The following is a 26,341-nucleotide window of genomic DNA, read 5'->3' as shown; positions in this document are numbered from 1 at the left end:
ATCCCATTCCAGAGTTTAAAATATTTTCCAGACTCTGTGGAAAAATATATTGGAAAGCGCAAATGGATTTTTCTAGTATTTGTTTATTGGCTTTTACTTAAATGTTAAAGTTGGCCAAAAAAAATTACTTGATGTGAAACACAATGAAATGAAATATGTAATCAAATATCCACTATTTGCTGGGAAGTTTGAAAATGAAACTCTTTTAATATTTAAAATCTCACTTAGACTCACCATCTTCTTTCTCTACCCCCCTCCCCAAACACACACACAGTCATTCATTATTCACCACTAGGGCTTTTTAACCATTACAGTACTCATCAAAATCTTTCAGATACGTGGTTTCACAACTATAATATTTAATTTTCCCTCCCTTTTTTGCCTTAATTCTAACTCATCTCTGATGTTGGATCTCAGAAGCTGCTCTTCTCTGAAATCCACTTTGATTTCCCCAGTTACTTCTGTGCTCTTTTAGCACTTTGGAGCCTCCTTCTCCCTTTCTGTAACAGTCCCTCAACATTACTCATGTAATATTTGGGAAGGGGTGGGTGCGGGAAGTAGGAGTCACTTAACTCAGCCAGGTCCTCATAAACTCAGTCATCCATTGATGCTACAACTGCTTGTATCAATGAGCATTCAGGTAGATCAACTATGGCCCATCCATAGCTCTCTGTGCCTGAGTTTCTTCATCTTTAGAATGAATATAATAATGTGATACCTAATTTTAAGGTGGTTGTAAAAATTAAATCAATTAATATTCGTAAAGCCCTTGTAGCACTGCCTAACATCTAGTAAGCATTTTAAGTATTTATTACTAAAGAAAATAAAATATTTTTCAAGCTGTTAGGAACTCTTGAAGGTTATGGCTGTGTAAAATTTGGGCAAAGATACTACGTTTCCTTCTAAGTTTGTTCTTTCTTCTAAGATTATCCGTATACCATTACTGATCTATTTTTATGAGGTCTCTTTGAAAGTATATCAATTGCATATTTGAAAGTTTTTAGCAAAGAGATATATTTCTGAGTGTTGCAGGAATGAAGCAATGCAGCTGTGATCATCTGGAAGAAAAAAGTACCCTGGCACAAACATTTTGGACAGAAAATCCCTTGCCTCAGCAGTTTTTCTGCAAAAATCAGGTTAATCACTCAACCAGAACATTTCAATAATCAGAATGCTTCATTCCCTGCATGCAGGTTAACTAATGTGCTATTGAATTATATTTTCTGGAGCACCCAGATGAAACTGGCAGGCTGAGAATGGCATGCAGCATACGAGGATTTATTTGTATATACAAAACAGATTTGTGTTCCTTTCAGACTTGCTATAAGCTTAGGAACTGCTAAATCAGAGTTCTGGGAGTAACTCCAAACCCAGACAATTTCTCAGAAATGGCAGGATCTGCTGCTGTACCAATCTCCAGATGGCGATTCCACATGTCATTTTCCTCAAATTTTGTGTTCAAATCATGGCCTTGGAGGTGAGACTGTTTTTAAGGCCCAAACAATTAAAATTTTTCAATATAATTTGAGGGGGAAAATCTAAGACAAGTGAAAACAGAAAGCTAGAAATATTTCAGCTAAAGACCTTAGTCCTCTAAGATAGAGAACTTAAAGACCAGCCCTGTCCAATAGAACTTCCTGCGATGATGGAAATACACTATAATTGTACTATCCAATATGGTAGCCACTAGCCACATAAGCTAGTAAGCAACTGAATTGCAGGCTAGTACAACTGAGGGACTGAATTTTTTATTTTCACATCTCCTGAGTGGTAGTTGGCAAATGCAATTATCCCCATTTTTCAGGGACAGGAGAAGAAATGAATGGCATGCTCAGTGTTAATCAGTGTGACAGGCATATCACTGACAATTGAGTGTATATTCATAGGCAGACTAAATGTGTAGTTTCTGAGGAGATGGCTGGCTAACATAACTACTTAGAACAAGATGTAGGAGTGTTTAAGAGGAGTTGGGACTCAGAAGTAGATTTTATTATTTTGGTAATTCCTGATTCCTTTGGAAAAGCAGAAGTGGTTAACACAATAATGTGTTCAATCATTTTCAATGCTTTCTTCATTAAAAATTTAATAAGTTTCTTCTTTGCTACAAAGTACTTAAAGATATATGATAGATACAGTGAATTCATGAAGGCTATAGCTAAGAAAGGAAAGATAATGTGCAAGCACAGTAAAAGGCATGGGGCTAGGCTGCAATTCAGAGTTCTGTGGGACAGAAACACCATTCTGGGCTTGCTAACCCTGCAGGGAGGCTTGATGTTCAGGCAGCATATGAACTGGGTTTTGAAGGATGGATAGGAGCTTATCCGTGGGGCACCACCATACAGAACATGATCCTTTGTCTGCCCTGGGGGCAGTGGGCCAATTCACCAAGCCACAGAGGAAACTGGTAGCTTCCTGGAGTTTCAGTTATACTCAATAGCAGATGATTTGAAACATTTTAAATATTAAAGTAAATGCAGACATAGTCAAAAAATCTCAAAAAGTCTGTATGTGCTCTTACTATAAATAGGAGACTTCAAAGAAAACTTGGCTGGCTCAGGGTAGGCAGCTTTGGGACATACCTAGAGACAGCTCAAGAGTGTGCATTTGTTTTCCTTTGCCCTAAGTTATGCTTTTGATAGGAGGTACCAGACACACTTGGGAAATAGAAATAGACAATGCAGAGCTCCTGAGGGATAGAGGAGGAATTTAATGCAGATGGATATTACCTAGACTATGAGCTCTCTCTGACCCTGTGGAGATGGATTTAAGCTACACTCATTCAAAATTGGAGAAAGTAGAAATGTTTTATACAAGTAGGATTAAACAATAAAGTGGCCAGTGGGAATATAAATTTGTATAACCTCTTAATAGGGTAATTTGGCAATAGGTATCCAAATGTTAAATGTCCTTACCATTTGATTTAGCAATATCTCATCTGAGAATTTATCCTACAGATATGCTTGTACATGTATGGAATGACATAAGGATAAGAGCATTCACTACAGATGAAAGAATGAAAAAAAATGTTGGGGATAATGAAATCATGAATTGGTTAAATAAATTATGGTGTAATTCATACAACTGAATACTATATAACTTTTAGAAAGGCCAGGGAAACTGTCTATGCATTGAAATGGTTGCTCTCTATAATTTGTTGTCAAGTCAAAAGAGCAAGGTATAAGATCAGCATGTCCAGTGCATATAACAAAGATTGCTATGGGCTCACCATACCCCATTTCATTTTTGTCCTTGTCAGACACCTAGACTTCATTTCCTTGTAGTCATATGACAGAGACCTAGCCAATTAAATATGGACAAAAGGAATATAAATTATTTCCAAGCCTGGTCCCTGAAAACCCCCTAAATCTTTCATGCTCTATTCCTTTCTTTGTTGCTCATATAGAGCATCTGGCAGAGGTCTCATATCCCTAGGGACTGGCAGAGCCAGTAGGTTAAAGGAAGTTGGGATGATTAATGGCTACTGGAGAAGACTGTAGTTCTCCCGTCACTGGCCCAAAGGCCATACTGCATTGGGACATGAGCAAGAAATAAACCATTATCATGTTAAATCATTGAGATTTGGGGATAGTTTGTTAAGGCATTTTGCCTATTCCAAGATTTGTGTAAAAAAAAGGGGATGCAGAATATTTACATATATATGTAAATATATACATATTTATATATACACACACACACACATACACATGCACACACGCGCGCGCACACACACATACACACAAACTAATGGTTGCCTCCAGTGAGGCTAGGAAAGAGAAACTGGTAGCAGAAAAGAAAGGTAGAAGTTGGAAGAAGGATTTTCTGTATATTTAGTGAGCAGGTGATTATCTTTGTCCTGGCTTCATATCTATAAATACAGAGATGACCGCTGCTTAGAGTGGTATATCCCAGTATTTTCCCCATCATGACACAGAAAATGATTATATTGGGTCAATAGGGGTAAACTGTGGAAAAATTAGGGTCCTGGTAAGACTACGCAGGACTGAAAGGATTAGACTTGGGCCTCTGACTATCCTTAGCCCAAGGATGAGGGGATTGAAATATCGTGGCCCACCTGTAACCCATCAGCACACCAGCTGAGGAGTGCTGTGCAGGATTTAACACTCTTGGCCCTGGTCCCACCTTCCACTCACTCATCCCCAGGAAACAGAGAGTGACTACTCTGATTACTGAGTTGGAAAAAAGGAATTGAGTGTATGCAGCTCAGTGCTGTCCTCTCTCCATGTTGGAATCAGCCTGCTTGCTGAGAGTAGATGTCCCTGGCTCCACCCAGACCTAAGCTTTATAAGAGCAAAGCCCAGCAGGAAGGCCCATACACTCCAGCTGAGTCTGTAGCTAGGTATGTAAGTCTTTCTAGTTTTAGAGAAAGATGAGCAAGCCAGCTCAAAAACCAATCCTCACTATTTCAATTAGTTTTTGATCTCCATCTTTCTCACTTTTGTACCTATGTCTCAATTAGTTATAAAAGAAATGTAATTAATAGGGAAAAGAGATGATATTGAATCACCTCTTCAAGATTCTAACTTACTATTTTGTATCTTTTGAACACTGAGCTATGTGAATGTATCACCTACTTAAAAAATAAAGTCTTTTTTTTTTTTTTTTTAAGAAGATGTCTTGGGCAGATTAATTTGGAGGGGCCTCAAGATTGGCCTGAATGAAGTGAAACCACTGTGAAGCTGCAGTTACCAAAATGACTCAAGGTAATGACCATGTGAATTCAGGTGGCCATGACAGAATGGAAAGAAAGAAACAAACCCAAGAGACATTCATTCATTCAACAAGTATTTACTTAGAATAAGCCAGGCATGTGGCAAAGAGGATTAGCAGGGTTTGCAGGTAAAATAGAGCAGCAAAAATGAAAAACTCCAAAGAAATCTATGTTTTTGCTGCCTGGATGAATTACTGAGAGAACGTGGTTGGGGAGGAGCTGATGTGGCAGAGATTAAGACAGGTCAGAAAAGCTGAGGGCTAATTGACACCTTTGCTTATTGAGTCCAAGGTGTCTGGGAGACACTCGAAAGTCTGTGCTTGGAGGAAAGGTCAAGGCCAAGAAGAAATGATCCAGAATCATCAGCATAGAGGAAATGATTTGACAAGTTTAATTGAGATCTCTGAAAGAGTGAGCACCATAGAGAAGAGAAGAGGACCAAGGAAAGAATCCTGGAATTGGGAAGAAGGGCACTACCAGGGAGGGAGACAATGAAGAAATAACCAGAGAATGGGAGAGAATGGAGCTCAGGGCCACAGAAAGTGAGGAAGAAGTGTAGTGTAAGAAGGAGGTGTTACTCTCTAACTCAGGGATGCCAGATTTAGCCAATAAAAATACAGGATGACCAGTTAAATTGGAACTTCAGATAAATAATTCTTTTTCAGAATAATTCCTTAGTACTACATCTGGGACATACATTTCTCAATTATTAATTATTTATCTGAAACTCAATAAGTAGAGAGAGAGACAAGAATGAAAAACCCCAGAATGAACCTGTGTTTAGCACCTGGCTGACTGAGGGAACAGCAGCGGAGCAGCTGACTCTACCTATCCAACTCTGATATCCATGGCTGCAAAAAGGGGTTTGAGAGCTGAGAAGAAATCCTTCGGGTTTCATAATTAGGAAGTCGTTGCTGATCCTTTTCAATTGATTTTCAACCAGAAGTGGGGACAGAGAGTTAAAGGAAAAGTGAGTGACGAAAAAGTGAAGCAGTGGGTTCTTGGCCTCTCGTTTGGGAGGTTTGGTGGGGTCCTTCGGGAACCCGATAAATGGCTGGTAGATGAGATGGAGAAATAGAGAGGAAACAAAGAGACAAAGACCACAAGAAAAGGAGGCAGGAGAGGAGATCAAAACATAGAATGGTAAGGGCATAAGTTTAGGGAGGTAAGGAAGTGACATGAGCAGCAGAAAGATAATTCATGTTTTCTTAAAAATGGGGAGAAATCCTACCCTTGACATTCAAATCTGTGGGACAGCCACATTACAAAATGGTTATTCACAGTAAAAAGCATTCTTCCATTCCTCCAGATGTTTCTTTCAGAGCCCTTGTATGTGGCAAGCATACAAGCTTTAACCTCATGTAGGCTGATGTTTAAGAAGTGCTTAATACCACAGACACACAGGCTGTCAGAGGGAGAAGCTGCCTTGGAGGTCAGCTGATCTTGGGGTCTGCAGACGGATCTCTGCCGATGCCTGGGCTGCGTGAAGGGGGCAGGTTGACAGGAAGTGAGAACAACGGCTCTGGCGCCTGCCCTGCATCTGCCCTCCCGTTTCTGCCTGAGCGGTTTTGATTTTACACATTGTGAAGAAGTGTCAGATTTTCTTTAAATGAAGGGTTCCTCTACTAAAAAATGTTTTAAGCCCTGACCTAATATTGTCCCCCAGAAAGTTTAAGGAACATGTGGAAGGTCAGTGGGCCACTCAGAGGCAGCACTGAGCTTAAAAATCCTAAACCACAGCTGTTTCTCTTTTATGACATTTATGTTCTTAATTTTGCTTCAAACATCTTAAATGATGTCTCAGAGTTAAAGTCCTTCCCTCCACCTCTCCCTCAAAGTGAGCAATACCCTGAAGTTAGAAAGTGTTTTTTCTTTCCATGACTATGTTCTGATACTTCACATATAAGTGTCCATAAGCAATAATTGATATTATTTTTAGTATAGAATATTATATATAATCAGTATTTTTTAAAAATTTTACAGAAACTTAATATACATATAAATATTATATTGCATTTGTATTTTAAAGGTTTACAGAAATTTAACCATAAACATCCTTTTGCATTCCATTTCTTACATTCAACATTATTTTTAAAGGCTTATCTATACTAATACATGTGGATTTTGTCCGTTCACTTAGACTGCTGTATAGTGTTCTATTGGATAAATGTACCATCATTGTTTTTTCCCTTCTCCAACAAGGGAATTAGGACAATTAGTTTATTTCTTATTTTTTGCTATTACTAAAAAAATTCTATGGATATTCTTGTACTTAAGTGCATACATGTGAAAGATTCTCTACAAGAGGAAAATACCTAGAAGTGGGCTGGATGATAAGGTGTATGAATCTTCAACTTTAATACGTATTGGCAAATACTTTAAAGTGGTTAAACCAATTTCGAATCCTACATGAGTGTATGAAAGTATTTCCCCACATTCTAGCCAACACTTAGTATTGACAAATTTCTAATTTTTGCTAGTTGGATAAGTATGAGCTGCTATCACATTATTGTTTACTTTGTATTTCCCTTTATGAAATGAGCATATCCCTAATGAAATGAGCATATTTTCCTTGTTTATTGATCTTTTGTGATATCTCTTTAGTGAATTTTTGGATCATATCTTTTACCCACTATGACTTTTTCTTGCTAATTAGTTCATCATAAAATCGTGTTACTATTATGTTTTGGTTATTTATATTTCAAATATATTCTTCTAGTCTGTCATCTCCTTAAACTTTTCACTTTTGTCTTTTAATGCTGTTATTGGTCTTTTTCATGCAGAAATTTATTTTATTTAATTAATTAATTTTTTTAAAGATTTTTATTTATTTAACAGAGAGAGCACAAGCAAAGGGAGAGAGAGGGAGAAGCAGGCTCCCCGCTGAGCAAGGAGCCCGATGTGGGACTCAATCCCAGGACTCTGGGATCATGACCTGGGCCGAAGGCAGCCGCTTAACTGACTGAGCCACCCAGGCATCCTGAAATTTTTTTTATTTTAATGTAGTAAAACTTATTACATTTTTACCTGTGATTTCTACTTTTAGTAACTTCTTTAAAAAAAAATCTGTCCCTGTCCTAATGTCATAAATATATTTTCTCCTAAAGTTTAATAATTGGCTGTTTATAATTGAGTCTTTAATCGATCTCAAATAGTAGTCAAATTCTTTTTTTTCCAAATAGCCAATTTTCCCAGAAATATGTATAGGTATTTGGTAGTTCATCCTTTTCCCACTGATTTCAGTTGGCTCTTCTCTCCAGTGCTTTTTCAAAGATCCATAAGACATTCATTCTAATAAATATTTGATATCTATTACTCAATAGCCTATTTAATAATTCAAATACAAGAACAGCTTTATACACACAGGTATTCACTGAAGCATTATTTACACTAGCGAAAATTTAGAAACAACTCAAAACTCAAGCACATTTATATCCATTAACCTGAATTTTTAAAAGCCTGAGGAAATGGTAAGTTTATGATAATAAATAAAGCAAGTTACAAAGTTTTAGAGCCCATCTGATTTAAGCAACACATAAAAAAATATATGTAAAAAGACTAGATAGAAATTGATTTAATTTATAGTGGTTGCATAATGTTGTAGGACTATTTGGATTCTTCCTTAAAGGAAAAAAAAAAACCACCTTTCCAGTCCTTCCCAAATGAACATCTTGTAAAGTTATCATTTAGAATTATGAAAATTTGAAATAGAATGGAACCTTTATAAAGATTAGGGGATAATAAAAGGTGATAAATAATATGTGAGGGAAAATTAAGAATTGAGGACCCAGATTTGTTATGATTTTTCAGTAGGATAAAATATCTAAAAGGCCTGACACAGAATCAGGCAAGTGAGCAATAAGTGCTCCTTAAATAGTTAACCCATGTCATGTCCAATCTATTGAGTTATTTTCATTCTTTTCCAATATTACCGGAAAGCTGAGAATACTTCCCCCCCCAATTAGAATACCTAGTATTATGAATGCTAATGGTTAAAAATTGTGGACCACTGAAATATAAGCATTTTTGCACTGCAGTTCATAGAAGCAGAACTAAATTACAGAGAAATGGCAAAAGGAGAACTTTTAATAGGAGAGAAAATTTTAATAATCATAAGTTATCACTGAGAAATTATGAGAATATTATACCACAAAATTATGTTCACTTTTGAAGTAAGTAGAATTCTGGAAGTTAGAAATACACTTTGAACAACATACATGCAAAAGTGACAGATATAAACATTGGCATTTCATTGGAAGTAGGTAGTGTTTACAACTCCAGGCAAAATTAGGTGGAGAATTGAGAACAAAGCATTTTTAAAATTAAATATTTAACTTGGCAGTAGGGAGTTTTGAAAAGAACATTGAACTCTGAGTCAGAAGACCTAGTCTTTTTTTTTTTTTTTTTTTTAAAGATTTTATTTATTTGACAGAGAAAGATAGCGAGAGCAGGAACACAAGCAGGGGGAGTGGGAGTGGGAGAGGGAGAAGCAGGCTTCCTGCCGAGCAGGGAGCCCGATGTGGGACTCGATCCCAGGACCCTGGGATCATGACCTGAGCCGAAGGCAGACGCTTAACGACTGAGCCACCCAGGCGCCCCAGAAGACCTAGTCTTAAAACCAGTTCTGTCACAGATCAATCTTGATCAAGTCACATAAGCTTTCAGAACCTGTTTCCTACTCTGAAGCATGGGGTAATATCTGTTCACTTCATGGAATAACGGTGAGATTGAAATGAACAGTGCAGGGGCACCTGGGTGGCTCAGTTGGTTAAGTGACCAACTCTGGTTTCAGCTCAGGTCATGATCTTGGGGTCATGGGATTGAGCCCTGTGTAGGGCTCTGCACTTAGTAGGGAGTGTGCTTGAGATTCTGTCTCTCCCTCTCCCTCTGCACTCCCCCCTTTTGTGCACACACTCCTCTCAAATAAAATAATTAAAAAAAAGAAATGGACAGTGCAATAAGAAAAGCCTTTGTATGAGGGAATGCACAGTCATTATAATTTAGGGAGGGCCGAATTTCAGAGTCTGTCTTCCTCACTTATAGACTCATACAGTTACCACTTGTTAATTAATCATAATGATAGTTAATAATAAAAATAACAATTGACGTTTCCATAAAGTTGTTGCAGTTTGAAAAGGTGCTTTCATATACAGTCTCTTAGGTTTCTTCACAACAACTCTCTGAAGTATTCTGAACACCCATTTTTACAGAGGTGAAACCAAGATTCAGAGAGTTAAGTGACTTACCCAAAGTCACATACCTTGTAAGTAGCAAGACTTAGACTCAAACCCTGTGTTACCACTGCTTTATTGGTAATAATGCTAACAAAGCTACTAGGTAATATACTTTGAACACTTACTATGAGCAGGCACTACTCTTTTTTTTTTTAATTGAAGTATAATTGATAAACAATGTGACATTCAGGTATACAACAAAGTGATTGGACAACTATACATTATGCTATGCTCACCCCAAGTGTAGCTACCTTCTGTCACCATACACCATGACTACAGTTTCATTGAATATATTTCCTATGCTGTACCTTTCATCCCCATGACTTATTCATTCTATAACTGGAAACCTGACCTCCCACTCCCTTTCACCCATTTTGTCCATCATCCTACCTACCTCCCCTCTGGCAACCATCAGTTTGTTCACTGTATTTATGGATCTTTTCTATTTGTTTGTTTGATCATTTGCTTTGTTTTTTAGATTCCACATAAAAGTGGGATGTAGTATTTATCTCTTTCTGTCTGACTTATTTCACTTAGCATAATACCCTCTAGGTCCATTCATGTTGTCATGAATGGCAAGATCTCACTCTTTTTAATGGCTGAGTAATATTCTATTCTCTCTCTATAGACACCACATCTTCTTCAATCATTCTTCTATCAATGAACACTTAGGTTGCTTCCATATCTTGGCTATTATAAATAATGCTGCAGTGAATACAGGGATGCACATATCTTTTTGAGTTAGTGTTTTTGTTTTCTTTGGGTAAATATCCGGTAATGGAATTAATGGATTATATGGTATTTCTGTTTTTAATTTTTTGAGGAAACTTCATACTATTTTCCACAGTGGTTGCACCAATTTACATTCCCACCAACAATGCATGAGGGTTCCTTTTTCTCCGCATCCTTGCCAATACTTGCTATTTCTTGTCTTTTTCATTCTAGTGATTCTGGCAAGTATAAAGTGATAGCTTCTGGTGGTTTTGATTTGCATTGCCCTGATGATTAGTGATGTTGAGCATCTTTTCATGTGTCTGTTGGCCTTTTGTATGTTTTCTTTGGAAAAATGTCTATTAGTTCTGCTGCCCATTTGTTAATGGAATTATTTGAGGTTTTTTTGGTGTTGAGTTGTATAAGTTCTTTATATATTTTGGATATGAACCACTTATCAGATACATCATTTGCAAATATCTTCTTCAATTCAGTAGGTTGCTTTTTCATTTTGTTGATGGTTTCCTTCGATGTGCAAAAGCTTTTTATTTTGGTGTAGGTCCCAATAGTTGACCTTTGCTTTTGTATCCCTTGCATGAAGAGACATATCTAGAAAAATATTGCTAAGGCCAATATCAAAGAGATTACTTCCTAAATTTTCTTCCAGTTTTATGGTTTCAGGTCTCACACTTAGGTCTTTAATCCATTTTGAATTTATTTTATATATAGTGTAAGAAAGTGGTCTAGTTTCTTTCTTTTGCAGGTAGCTGGCCAGTTTTCCCAGCACCATTTATTGAAGAGATTGTCTTCCTCATTGCATATTTTTGCCTACTTTGTCATGGATTAATTGACCATTTAAATGCAGATTTATTTGTGGACTTCAATTGATCTATGTGTCTATTTTTGTGCCAGTACTGCAGTGTTTCCATTGTTATAATCTTGTAGTATATCTTAATATCTGGAATTGTAATACCTCCAGCTTAGTTCTTCCTTCTCAAGATTGCTTTGACTATTCAGGATCTTTTGTGGTTCTATACAGATTTTAGAATTATTTGTTCTCATCCTGTGAAAATGCTGTTGTCATTTTGATAGGAATTGCATTGAATCTGTACATTGCTTTGGGTACTATGGGCATTGTAACAGTATTAATTCAGCCAACCCATGAGCATAGTATATCTTTCCATTTGTTTGCATCATCTTCAATTTCTTTCATCGGTGTTTTACAGTTTTCAGAGTACAGGTCTTTCACCTCCTTGGTTAAGTTTATTCCTAGGTAATTTATTCTTTTTGGTGCAATTGTAAATGGGATTTTTTTTCTTAATTTCTCTTTCTGCTACTTCATTTTTAGTTACATTTCATTTAGAAATGTAAGCTGTTAGACTGTTTCATTTTCCCACTTGATGAGGGAAAGTTATGTTAATTTTAATTGGATTGCTGTATTTCATTACTTTGTTAATTCCACTCTTCATATTTCTTTTCTGATAGATTTTATCACAAATCAGCTTCAAAATAGACTTTATAATGGAGCTTCTTCTATAGTTTGCCAAAATGTAATATTATAAGCTTGAAGGATCTGTTGAAGTTCTTGAATAAAAAAAAAAAGAAAAGGAAAAAAGAATTGTGTTATGTTTGATTGCATTACACAACCCAATAAAGTAGATATTCTCCAAAAGATAAAAAAAAAAAAGAAATGTAACAGATTTCTGTATATTAATTTTGTATCCTGCAACTTTACTGAATTCATTTATTACTTCTAATAGTTTTCTGGTGGAGTCTTTAGGGTTTTCTATGTAGAGTATCATGTCATCTGCAAATAGTGACAATTTTACTTCTTCCTTACCTATTTGGATGTCTTTTATTATTTTTTTTCTTGTCTGATTGTTGGGGCTAGGACTTCCTGTACTCTGTTGAATGTAAGTGACAAGAGTAGACATCTTTGTCTTTTTCCTGATCTTAGAGGAAAAGCTCCCCTTTTTCATCATTAAGTATGATGTTAGGTGTGGCTCTGTCATATATGTCCTGTATTATGTTGAAGTACGTTCCCCCTAATCCCATTTTGTTGAGTTTTTAATCATGAATTGATGCTGTACTTTGTCAAATGCTTTTTCTGCATCTATTGAAATGATCATATGATTTTTATCCTTCATTTTATTAATGTGGTGTATCACTTTGAGTGATTTGCAAATATTAAACAATGTGCATCCCCAGAATAAATCTCACTTGATCATGGTGAATAATCCTTTTAATATATTGTTGAATGCTGTTTGCTAATATTTTGTTGAGGATTTTGTATCTATGTTCATTAGGGATATTGGCCTATAGTTGTTTCTCTGTTTTGTTTTGTTTTGTAGTATCTTTAACCAGGCACTATTCTAAGTGCTTTACATGTACTTTCTCATTTGCAACTCACAATGACCCTACAGAGTAGTTAGGATTATCCCATAAATAGGGAAATGAATGAATGAATGGATGAATAAATAAATAAATAGGGAAATTGAAGCATAGTGGCGTTAATTATCTCATCCAAAATCACACACTGGTAAGTGGCATCTGAACCAAATAATATGGCTCCAGGAACTACCCTCTTAACTACAATATTCCATCTGCCATTCTCCTGGGTTCAGGTTACTTACTCCACTGCTGGATATGTCCTCATTAGCTGCAAATACATAAAGCCTACCTAGGTTTTCCAGATTGTTGCCATGGCACCTAGTCATCGATGGTCAGAGAGTCTCCTATGTTTCTGCATAAGATTCTTAACACATAAAGTTACCTCTATTAGTTTTGTGACTCTTTCCTAAGGTAGCCATTCATCCTGGTTTCACCAGAACAGTTCCAGGTAATGCCTGTTGTCCTCGCTTAATTATTCATCGTGCCCTGCTCCCCTTCACTCTCAAGGGTTTCAGTTTGAAAGACAAATTATATGGTTTCCTACTCCTGATCCTAGATGTCCAGATTCCTGGCCTTTTAACAAACTACACATAACTTGGATTGGCTGCTTGTGGGCCTGCTCTTCATTGTGTTGGTTGCTTATTTCCCTCACTACCTGTGGCACTAACATGACAGTGAAACTCCATTCTAAAACTGACTTGATATCAGCAGGGGAAGGGAAAATAACAAGTGGGTGTGAGAAGGGCCTGGTATCCCATCTCAAGTATTCATTCCTCAATACCCAGGTAAGAATTGCAAAAGGAAAAACATCCAACACAATTGAAAATTTATGCATCAAGATTGATCCCCTCCTCTGGAATTGATCCTAGTCTTGGCCAATCTTTATTTATAAGCTAAAGAAACTGTGCCTTTTAATCCTCAAAATATACAGGAGCATTGCAGTCCCACAGAGTTTTCCTTTTTGCCTTATAATTTTTCTCAGTTTGCATAATCTTTATAGGCCTTAGCTCTGAAGTGTGTGTGCAGCTTCCCCATCACAAGACTTCAACCAGGAAGCAACTGACCTGGGGAAGCTGGACAGGGAAGTGCTGAATCAGCAAAGACCACATTCATAGTGGGAATGCTTGAGAAGGTATGGGGGCGGGGAGGTGCTGAAATCAGCAGAAAGTAGATGCCAAACAGCTTGATTTAAAATTAAAATGATGTGTTTTCAAACGGTGCATTCACCTTAAAAATGGTGCATTAAAAAACAACACTAAACTTCCTCCATCATGCCCACCTCAAACTACATCCCAGAGAGGAAATCCATGCCCATCAAGGGCAGATGTTTAGGAACCAGAGTAATATTTATAGCATGCCTAAAACTAAACATAACGTTTTCTCATTTATTTTGAAAAGCAACCCTCTAAAGTGGGTATCACTAATCCCTGTTTTATAGATTTTATAGATAAACAAAAATATGAGAAGTTAACTTGTCCAACGTCTCAATGCTAGAAGTGGCAGAGATAGGATTCAGCCTGTTTAGATGCAAAACCAAAATGGACTAAATACTTGTGTCTCCTCAAAATTCATATGTTAAGGGGCACCTGGGTGGTTCAGTTGTTAAGCGTCTGCCTTTGGCTCAGGTCATGATCCCAGGGTCCTGGGATGGAGCCCCACATCGGGCTCCCTGCTCGGCAGGAAGCCTGCTGCTACCTCTCCCACTCCCACTGCTTGTGCTCCTGTTCTCGCTATCTCTCTGTCAAATAAATAAATAAAATCTTTAAAAAAAATTCGTATGTTGAAATTCAACCCCCAAGGTGTTGGTATTAGGAGGTGGAACCTTCAGGAGGTGATTAGGTCAAGAAGGTAGAACCCTTGTGAATGGGATTAATGCCCTTACAAAAGAGATACGAGAGAGTTCTCTGTTTCTACCATGTAAGGACACAGTGGGAAAACAGCCATCTATGACCCAAGAAGCCTGCCCTCACCAGACACAGAATCTGCTGGTGGCTTAATCTTAGACTTTCCAACCTTTAGAACTGTGAGAAGTCATGTTTGTTGTTTAAATCAACCAGGCTATTGCATTTTTGCCCAAACAGACTAAGACAAAAATCTTAGGCACTTCCTTATCTCACCTTGAAGGCAATTAGAGTTTAAGCTGACAATATAAAGCTTGAATAATAGAATTTTAAGAGAGTCATCTTGTGGGAAAGGACTTTTTAGTGAGGTGAAAAATGAGGTATTTGGATATTTCCAATTCTCCTAAAAATGGAGTTATATAGCAATATATTCAGTGGTGTGCTGGTAAACCATCTCTATGGAGGGAAAAAAAAAAAAGCCCACAAGCCTTGATTTGACAATTTCTGTGGTGTAAATAAATACTCCTACCATGGTCCACTTCAACCTACTGTTCTAACAACTCGCTTACAAAATATCTGAATATTTAATAAATAATAAGCTCTCAAAGGCTAGGACAAGCCTACTCTAGTACTCCACTATGTCATTTTACTCCGACTATATGTTAACTCATTATTTGGGTACTGTTCTTTTTTTTTTTATTAAAGATTTTATTTATTTAATTGATAGAGAGAGACACAGCGAGAGAGGAAACAAAAGCAGGGGGAGTGGGAGAGGGAGAAGCAGGCTTCCCGCTGAGCAGGGAGCCCGATGCGGGGCTCGATCCCAGGACCCTGGGATCATGACCTGAGCTGAAGGCAGACGCTTAACGACTGAGCCACCCAGGCGCTCCTTGGGTACTGTTCTTGAGCACAAAATCTATATAAGGTTCCCAGCCTATGGGAAGTATAGAAGACCAGAATATGCAACCCCCTTCCTGCAATTAAAAAAAAAATTAAAAATTAAAAAAAAACACTTTTTTTGGCTTAAGAATTATTTTAAGCTGATTATTTTGAGAAACAGGACCTGCTCTGAAGACAGACTAGAAGATATCCTTTTGTAAGGAAAATTTACGTTAAGGAAATCTCCATTTATAAGGCTGTCTCCTTCTCAGTACCAAGAAGAAAAGTATGACCCTAATTCATAAAAAACTTATCAATGGGGAAGGCATAGACTTAAATCTGCATAACAACCTTACTCTAGTTTACAGTAATTTTCCTGATCACGTTCCTAAAACTTGCCTTCCCCACACCCTTCTTTGTTTTAGCTGAAAATGTTATTTAAGCCTGAATTCTAATCCATCTTTTGACTAAGGTCCCTGACGTCAAGAACCTAGATATATAGAAAAAAATTTTTTTCCTCCCCTACTAGTGTCAGTGTGTTGGCTACTGGGAGTTTCCTTCAGTGAAGGTCTTGTTGTTCTTGTTGCTAGGAGTATCAACCCCTTCAGGGATTATCAACACTGCAAAAAGCCACCTCACCCAAGGTCAGCCCTTTTTCAGAGTAGCCCACATTCAAAGACAGAATGATTTGGTATTTTAGAGGCCAGGCCATCTCAGAGCAACTAGGTATAAGGCTGACGAGCCATTCTAACTCCAGAACTTCCCAAGGAGTTAGCCAAAATTGTTGGGTTTGCATCACGGCTTAACTTCTCCCTTGGCCCACTCAGCCTTCTTTCCTCTTTCATTCATAAGGTGTTGAACTCAGGGACACTTAACCATCCCACTCACTAAACTCCACCTCAGAGTCTACTTCTTGGGAACCCAATATGCAACAGTCATAAATAAAGGTGAAGAGCATCTAAACTTGCAGGACATTTTTGCTCCACACACCCAAACCTGAGGCAGAACTCTGTAAATCAGTGTCCAGTTAGTTTTAAATCAGAAATGGATCTGAAAGGAGCAGCTGGGAGACCCTAATTCAACATAGGCTTAAATAGCAACAGGAAACAAGTCATTTAAATGCACAGCTTCCCCACCCTTCTTGATGCTTTCCACTCCTCCTGTGCTGATGGATGTGGATCCTAGCTTCAGACTGTATAAGCTACTAATGCGTACCTTCTTACTGACTTTAGGGGAAAATCAGGAAATACAGTGGGATGGAACCTTATATAACTACTCACTAGAGGCCAGCAATGATAAGTGTGCACTCTTGCCACAGTTTAATGTTTTAAAAGGAACAAAGCAAAGGGAGAAAGAACTGAAAGATCCATTTTATCTACTCGGACTAAAAGTCTGATGGGAAATCTCTCATTCTCCCTCCCTCCTGTTTGTTTTTCCTGTGCCCAGCCTCCTTTTCTCTCTCTCCCTCCATCCCAATTTGATTATTTGGAGATGAGACTTGTAGCAATTCAACTGTCTGAGTAGCAAACAACCAACCACAGAGTCCTGGTTCTTCACTCTGAGAGGAAATCTGTGCTAGATACTTGGGTGTAAAATGGCCAGCAAGTAAGACAGTGCAGGGTAGCAGTGAGAAGTAGCAACAGACAAGAGGAGAATGATACTTCATTATATCAACCATTCACTTACCAGCATCTACAAAGCATCTACCATGTGCCAGGCATCCCGCCTTGAGCTGGAAATACAATATAACCATAGACAGACTTGTCCCTGCCCTCCTGGAGTTTATAGTCTAGTGAGGAGATAGACATCAATGCAAACATTACAGATATAAATATTAACTTATAACTCAGTTAAGATACTAGTGAGAGAACAATAGGTGGAACTATGAAACAAAATAACTGGATACTGGTGTATAGCAGCATGGAATCACTTGGGGTGAGGACTAGTGTTTCCATAAAGCTAATCAACCCTTAAGAACATCCTTAATCTCAGGCCAAGAGCCCACATATATACTGGCACTGCTGAGACTTAGAATACGGTATTTAAGATTTCAGAAAACAGCAGAATTTTTAAAGAAAGATGTCTAAAACAGTTAAAATTAAAATAAAAATTTAATAAAATATGACCTGCTCTATTGGTCTCTAAGTTGAGGTGTGCATATGCTAGGGAATGAACAAGATGATCCGCCTGGGTGTGCAAAGAACTTTTAATATTTCATTTTTATCTCACCTTTTTAAAATTCTAACTTGCTTTATAATGTGCATAATATATTGGTATAGTAGTAACGTTCACAATATATTTGTACTTGCATTTCATTTATAAGTAAATAGACATATATTAGTTACATACACTCAAGAGTGTTTTACTGATGGGGTATATAATCAAAAGTTTGGAAATCAGTGTTTTAAAGTACTTAGCAGTTTGCTGGTACATAATAATAATAATAAATATTTACCAAGAACTTACTATATGCCTGGCATATTAGCCTTTATATGAAATTTCATTTAGCCCTCATAATAATCTTTTTTTTAAAGATTTTATTTATTTACTTGAGAGAGAGAGAGAGAGAGAAACAGAGAGAGAGCAAGAGGGGTGGGGGAGAGGCAGAGGGAGAGGAGAAGCAGTCTACCTGCTGAGCAGGACGCCCCACACAGGACTCGATCCCAGGACCTGAGATCATGACCTGAGCTGAACGCAGATGCTTAACCAACTGAGCCACCCAGGCGCCCCCATAATAATCTTTTGATGTTGGTACGAGTACTGCCTCACTTGATAAAACTAAGGCACTGAAGGTTAGTTCACATGCTGAAGATCACCCAGCAGATTAAAGGTAGACATGGGGTTTGAACCCAGGTATTCTGATCTTGTGCTGCCTTAAATATGCCTGACTACCACCACGTATGTGTTCAAAAGAATAATGTTTTGGGGTTTTGGGGGAAGGTTACTTAGGAGTATTATTTTGGGGATAACACATAATAAATACGTGGCTTATTAATAAGTACAGAAAACAGTATCAAATAATAAGGTATGAGTCATACTTTTTAAAGATCAGCCTCTCATGAAACACTTCATCATGATCTTGAACTGAGTAGGGTAGGGAAGTGGAGAGAGCAGCTTCAAAGACCCCAGATACCCACTACCCCCAAAACAGCTGTGAAAACCTGTCCTTTGATACCTAAGTGGGTGGCAACTACTCTGCATCACAAAGCACTGGTCTGTGGTGTGTTCTGCAATGCCGGCTCCCATAGTTCCTAAGAGATGTGTCTGTGCTACCACTGTCAGTCACTTCTGGGACTAGGCAAGTGGATGGTCAGATGGATGAAACCCTGGCTTTCTATACATGACCAAGGCTGCAAAGGCCCAAGAACCACCATCATGTTCTTGATGACCTAACATGGTCTAAGACCAGGCAATAGTCAGAAGGCAGGGGTGACTGGGATATGAGTGGGAATCCCAGTTGTTTCTGCCCATTGTGGTCTGAGATATTTTCTAGGGCTTGAAGCCAGAAATATGAGAAGCTATTCCCTTCTAGCCACTCCCCTCTTACCAAATTTTGTCATGTTAGAAAGAGGACTAATCCCAGTATTAAACATACTCAGACTCTGGTTCCATCACAGACCTGTACCTCTGAAACAAATAACATATTGTATGTTAAAAAAAGAAGAAGAAGATAGCAGGAAGGGGAAAATGAAGGGGGGGGAATTGGAGGGGGAGACGAACCATGAGAGACTATGGACTCTGAGAAACAAATTGAGGGTTCTAGAGGGGAGGGGGATGGGGGTATGGGTTAGCCTGGTGATAGGTATTAAAGAGGGCACGTTCTGCATGGAGCACTGGGTGTTATATGCAAACAGTGAATCATGGAACCCTACATCAAAAACTAATGATGTAATGTATGGTGATTAACATAACATAATAAAATAAAATTAAAAAAAAAATACTCAGACACTTTCACATGACTCCTTTCTTTTCCCAACCAAGAGTGAGTGTGAGACTTTGTGCTCGAATCACATGGCACTCCAAGAGCCCTTTGTCACCAACAGCCTTTACATTATTTTGAGTAGCTAGGGTTTTTGTTAAGGGATAAAATTGGACAGCTAGTTGGAACACAATCCCTGCCCTCAAATAAATGTTCCAGTGGTTAGTTTCCTTAGAACTTAAGTCCTGAGTGATGATTTGCAAAAAAGAAAAAAGTCCTCTATCTAAAGAGCAGAAGAGTTTCTGAGTGCCGTGTCCATTAGCCCTGTATCCAAAGGTTAAGCTACATTCTAGGTGGCAAGGGCTTAACCCAAACTCTCCCAAATATTTATCTGGAATATATCTGGAAAGGGAATGCTGTCTATGGTAATTCTTTTTTTGTTTGTTTGTTTTAGACTGTACCTTTTATTTGCTAAATTGAGACTGTTCTGCAACTAAGCAATTTTCTACTGCCTAAGACTGTTCAGAAATATCACAGAGCCTGTTAGAGTTTTCATTCACTGGTAAGGGGAAAAACTTACCCCGGTGAGTATCTTTTAAAAAGACATTAGGAGACAAATATAAAGTTGCTTTTGGATTACATCCCATGATTTACATTCCATGATTATATTTCATTGTACAGTATAAGGAAAATGTTGCTCTTCAGCAAATATGGACTTTCTCGCATCACTGATTCTTAATTCCATATTGATATTTGCATGTATCACTTTTCTGCCTTTTATTTATTTATTTTTTAAATTTTATTTACCGGGCTAACCCATCCCCCCCCCCAAAACCCTCAGTTTGTTTCTCAGAGTCCATAGTCTCTCATGATTCGTTTCCCCCTCCGGTTTCCCCCGCTTCATTTTTCCCTTCCTACTATTTTCTTTCTTTTTTTTTTTTTTTAATGTATAATGTATTATTTGTTTCAGAGGTACAGGTGTGTGATTCATCAGTCTTACACAATTCACAACACTCACCATAGCACATACCTTCCCCAATGTCCATCACCCAGCCACCCCATCCCTCCCACCCCCCACCACTCCAGCAACCCTCAGTTTGTTTCCTGACATTAAGAATTCCTCATATCAGTGAGATCATATGATACTTGTCTTTCTCTGATTGACTTATTTCGCTCAGCATAATACCCTCTAGTTCCATCCATGTTGTTGCAAATGGTAAAATTTCATTTTTTTGATGGCTGCATAATATTACATTGTATATATATACCACATCTTCTTTATCCATTCATCTGTTGATGGACATCTAGGCTCTTTCCATAGTTTGGCTATTGTGGACATTACTGCTATAAACATTGGGGTGCACGTACCCCTTCGGATCCCTACATTTGTATCTTGGGGGTAAATACCCAGTAGTGCAATTGCTGGGTCGTACGGTAGCTCTATTTTCAACTTTCTTGATTGGATTATTTGTTCTTTGGGTGTTGAGTTTGATACGTTCTTTTTAGATTTTGGATACTAGCCCTTTATCTGATATGTCATTCGCAAATATCTTCTCCCATTCTGTTGGGACGTCTGTCTTTTGGTTTTGTTGACTGTTTCCTTTGCTGTGCAAAAGCTTTTTATCTTGATGAAGTCCTAATAGTTCATTTTTGTCCTTGCTTCCCTCGCCTTTGGCGATGTGTCTAGGAAGAAGTTGCTGCGGCTGAGGTCGAAGAGGTTGCTGCCTGTGTTCTCCTTTAGGATGTTGATGGACTCCTGTCTCACATTTAGGTCTTTCATCCATTTTGAGTCTATTTTTGTGTATGGTGTAAGGAAATGGTCCAGTTTCATTCTTCTGCATGTGGCTGTCCAATTTTCCCAATACCATTTGTTGAAGAGACTGTCTTTTTTTCCATTGGACATTCTTTCCTGCTTTGTCAAAGATTAGTTGACCATAGCGTTGAGGGTCCATTTCTGGGCTCTCTATTCTGTTCCATTGATCTATGTGTTTGTTTTTGTGCCAGTACCATACTGTCTGGATGATGACAGCTTTGTAATAGAGCTGGAAGTCCGGAATTGTGATGCCGCCAGCTTTGCTTTTCTTTTTCAACATTCCTCTGGCTATTCGGGGTCTTTTCTGGTTCCATACAAATTTTAGGATTATTTGTTCCATTTCTTTGAAAAAAGTGGATGGTATTTTGATAGGGATTGCATTAAATGTGTAGATTGCTCTAGGTAGCATTGATATTTTCACAATATTTGTTCTTCCAATCCATGAGCATGGAATGTTTTTCCATTTCTTTGTGTCTTCCTCAATTTCTTTCATGAGTATTTTATAGTTTTCTGAGTACAGATTCTTTGCCTCTTTGGTTAGATTTATTCCTCAGTATCTTATGGTTTTGGGTGCAATTATAAATGGGATCGACTCCTTAATTTCTCTTTCTTCTGTCTTGTTGTTGGTGTATAGGAATGCCACTGATTTCTGTGCATTGAATTTATATCCTGCCACTTTACTGAATTACTGTATGAGTTTTAGCAAAACCTCAATGAGATACCACCTTACACCAGTCTTTTGGGTTTTCCACATAAAGTATCACATCATCTGCAAAGAGTGAGAGTTTGACTTCTTCTTTGCCATATGGTAATTCTTAATCCTGCAGTTTGGGGTGCTCCCAGTTACAGTCAAACTTTAGTAAAATAGCTCCTTGGTGCTGGGCTGTGCATTCTGAAGGTAAGCCTGCAAAACAGGCTAGAACGTCAGGTAGAGCCTGCCAGGCTTCCTGTTAATTCTGCATTTTGTGCATTTTCACTCCCCATTCCAAGTCAATGTCTCCTCATCTCCTCCAACCTTATCTACCACAACAAATAGAATTTTTCCAGGATTTTTGGTATAGACAAAATGATCTTGAATATTGATGAAAAATATAGCAAAGATCTGGCAAGGGAAAAAACAACTTAGCAAAGCAAAGACATCTAATGTAATTTTTTCCCCCTGCTTTGAAAATCCCTTCTTCCACATCTGCATGGCTCACTCCCAACTTCATTCAGATCTCAGCTCCAACTTCACCTCCTCAGTGAGGCCTTTCCTGCAGAACACACCTAAATACACTTCACTCCTCATCCTCTCATTTTGCTAACTTTTCTTCACAGCACATGTCTCTACCTGACATTACATTATAAATGATTGTGCTAAACTGTCCCTTGTCTATCTCTACCCTAGAGTCTAAGCTGCATGAGAACAAGGACTTTGTTTTGTTCGCTACTGTCCTTGCAGCACCTAAAACAAGTGCATGGCATATGATGAATGTCCAATAAATAAATATTTGTTGAATGACTAAATGAATGAAGAAAATAAATTCAATGACTAAATTACAACCAAATGGAACTAACCATCAGGGAAATGTAAATCAAAGCTACTTCCCACCTGTTAGAATGACTATTATCAAAAAAACAAGATATAAGTGTTGGCGAGGATGTGAAGAAAAAGGAATCCTCATGCAGTGTTGGTGGGAATGTAAACTGGGACAGCCACTGTGGACAACAGTATAGAGGTTCCTCAAAAAACTAGAATTACCATATGATCCAATAATCCCACTTCTAGGTATATATTCAAGGAATTGAAATTAACATCTCCATAAGATATTTGCCCTTTCAAGCTCATTACAGCATTCTTTACAATATTATTATTTACAGTTATTTACATTATTTACAGTAGCCAAGATATGAAAACTAAGTGTCCATCAACGAATGCATGGATAAAGAAATGTGGTGCACACACACACACACACACAGACATTATTCAGCCATAAAAAAGAAGGAAATCCTGTCAATTTTGACAACATGGATTGACCTTGAGGACACTATGCTAAGTGAAATAAGGTAAAAAAGACAAATACTGTAAGATCTTATTTACGCCAAGTCTAAAAAAATGAACTCGGAAACAGAGAACAGACTGGTGGTCGCCAGAGGTGAGAGGTGAAGGGTGGGGGAAATGGGTGAACGCGGCCACAAGATACAAGCTGGCAGTTATAAGATAAATAAGTGCTGGGGATGGAAGGTAGGGATGGTGACAAGAGTTAATAATATCGTATTGTACATGTGAAAGTTGCTAAAAGTAGATCTGAAAAGTTTTTATCACAAGAAAAATATATAACTATGTGAGATAATGGATGGTAACTAAACTTATTGTGGTAATCATTTCCCAATACATACATCTATCAAATCATTACGTTGTATACCCTAAACTAATACAATCGTACATGTTGATTATATCTCAATAAAACTAGAAAAAATAAAAATTAAATAAATAAAAATACTTTCACAGGGGAAAAAAAGAGGCAAAAACAACCCAAATGGAATACTTAGAGTCTTGAGACATTTTTGAAATTATTTCTCAGGCCAACTTTTTGAAAAGAAAATTGGATAAGGGTGGAAAAAAACACCTAAGATGAAAAAAAAATGATAAGTTTCTTTAGCAACAATAGTAAGGTGTAGGATGAAAGTAGCTAAATCTATTCAAACAGCTTATCCCATTCACTGCCAAGTTTGAGATCCCCCAGGTCCATGTTGTATGATCCAAGATTTGTCACAATAGAGAAACATAGGTCATGAAACCCTGTTCTCTATAGAATGGAGGAATAATTGATAATATTCTACAAATGTTTCTCCAAACCCCAAGTGCTGATCTATTGTGATGCTTGCTTCTCCCAGTGTGCTGAGAACAATTTTGGAGGAGGTTTCTTTCCTGTCTTTTCTTACTCTTCTCAAAAGTGTCCTAGCATTAACTGGACATATTTATCTCATGGTCCAGTGACTCTGGTCAAGCTGTTCCTGTTACCAGAAGAGTTTTGCCCTCTGGCCTCTGAAACCAGAATAATCAAGCAAAGGGAAAGACTGGAAATAACAAAAATAGTTCACAAGTAAATATATAAGAATTAAGACTCTGAACCACAAAAAGTCTAAATTACCATAGAAAAATTTGGACAGTGAGAATAAATTAAGACACTGAGGTTTTAATTCTGCAAATATAAGATTATTTATAAAAGTCACACGATTAGCTGTTGCTATAAAGACTTCCTTAAATTATCTCTAAAATATAAAGTATTACCAACACAATTGATAATAGCCTCAATGTGACCTATTTGCTGCCTAGCAATTCTCTTTATTGAAACAACAGACAGGACTGATTACTCAGCAGGGTAACTTACTCCAAAATAACTTCCCTGACCAAATGATAGTGTCAGTTGTCACACAGGAAGGAAGTGAAGACTTCGCAAAATTTTCACTGGGTAGTTTCCTTTGACTTTTCACATTACAGTCAACTGATTTATGAATGATAGGAAGTATAAATTTAACTGTGCTGACAACTCTTTGGAAGTGGACTAGATCTGCAAGACCTTTCCAGCCAAATGGCTGCTGACTCCTCCAACTCAATATTATAAAAACATAATGTGTTAAATCAATAATAAATTAGTGATGAGAATAAATTGATTTATTCATTCATCAATTTTAAACTAATTATGATTTTCCCCTAACCAGCTCCTTCCCCTAACTTCTAACTTCCCCATTTTTGCCCCACCACCTCTATGAACCCACATGGCCTGGTAGCAGAGTAAGCCATTATCCCTTCTCATGCCCACTAGGTCCAAATTCTACAGCATCTTCCTTCCTTACTTCTCTTCCATGTGCCCCTTGGTTACCATCCAAGCTTAGGCCTCATTTGTCTGCTTGCTTTCACTCTCTACCCTCTACACAAAAGGCAAACTATCCCTTTGCTTTTGTCAACACTGGCAAATAGAGTGTGCATTCAAGGCCTTCTGTAATCAAGCTTTGCCCTTATTTCTAGCCCTATATTTCATTGGTCTTCCATACTTCAAGAAATTGGAATTGTTTTCCTTTCTTGGAATATTCTCTACCCCTTTTTTCCACTTCCATATCACGTTTTTGCCTTTGCTTGTAAAGACTCTCCCGCCTCTACACATTATATATGTCATTACTACCAGAGTCATTCAACTATCTTTCTTTGAAATCTTTCCTATCACCCTAATAAAAAATAATATTGTCCTTCCTGAGTGCCTGTGGTACTTGGCTCCCTCCCTTAGTACCAGCTTTGTGGTGTATTTACTCATTTATTTATTTGTTGTGTTTTCCCCTGATCCATCATTAAACTCCTTGAGACAATTACTTTAGAACTGAAACTGATGGGACTCACTCACTTCATTTGTGTTGAAAGAATGAATGAATGAGTGATGGAGAAAGTTCTTATATCACCTGCTCTTCAAAAGCAAGTTTTAAACTTTCCACTGATATGAAATTCAGAAATTCTTAGTAGATATTTTGGTGTTCCTAGATATTACATAACAAATTAATGTGAAGCCATTATGTAACAGAATACAGGCCCCACTCAGCTAAAACGAGTTAAACATATCTTGGGTCCGCAGAACAATTGATGGTGTTGGAAACATTAACTAGATAAATACAAAGCAATATAATCTAGTTTTATTTTCCCAGAAGGTTGTTTTGAGATCATCAGTTGCTCATAATGTATAGGAAAATATTATTTTCATAAATCTTTAAGTGAAAATGTTTTGTTTCTTTTCTACACTTCTATATGTATTGAGCATGACTGAAACAAGCTCGGCATATGGTATTTTATAG

At 37.6% G+C, this 26,341-nt stretch overlaps 1 protein-coding gene across 7 annotated transcripts in view; it reads right to left on the bottom strand.

Annotated features, from left to right (window-relative positions):
* Nucleotides 1–26,341, bottom strand: part of SLC9A9 (solute carrier family 9 member A9) — a 682,953-nt gene that overhangs the window by 510,141 nt on the left and 146,471 nt on the right. The window lies entirely within an intron of this gene.

Source organism: Halichoerus grypus, chromosome 1, assembly GCF_964656455.1.
Source record: "Halichoerus grypus chromosome 1, mHalGry1.hap1.1, whole genome shotgun sequence".
Taxonomy (NCBI): Eukaryota; Metazoa; Chordata; class Mammalia; order Carnivora; family Phocidae; genus Halichoerus; species Halichoerus grypus.
This window is presented reverse-complemented; position numbering and strand designations above follow the sequence as displayed.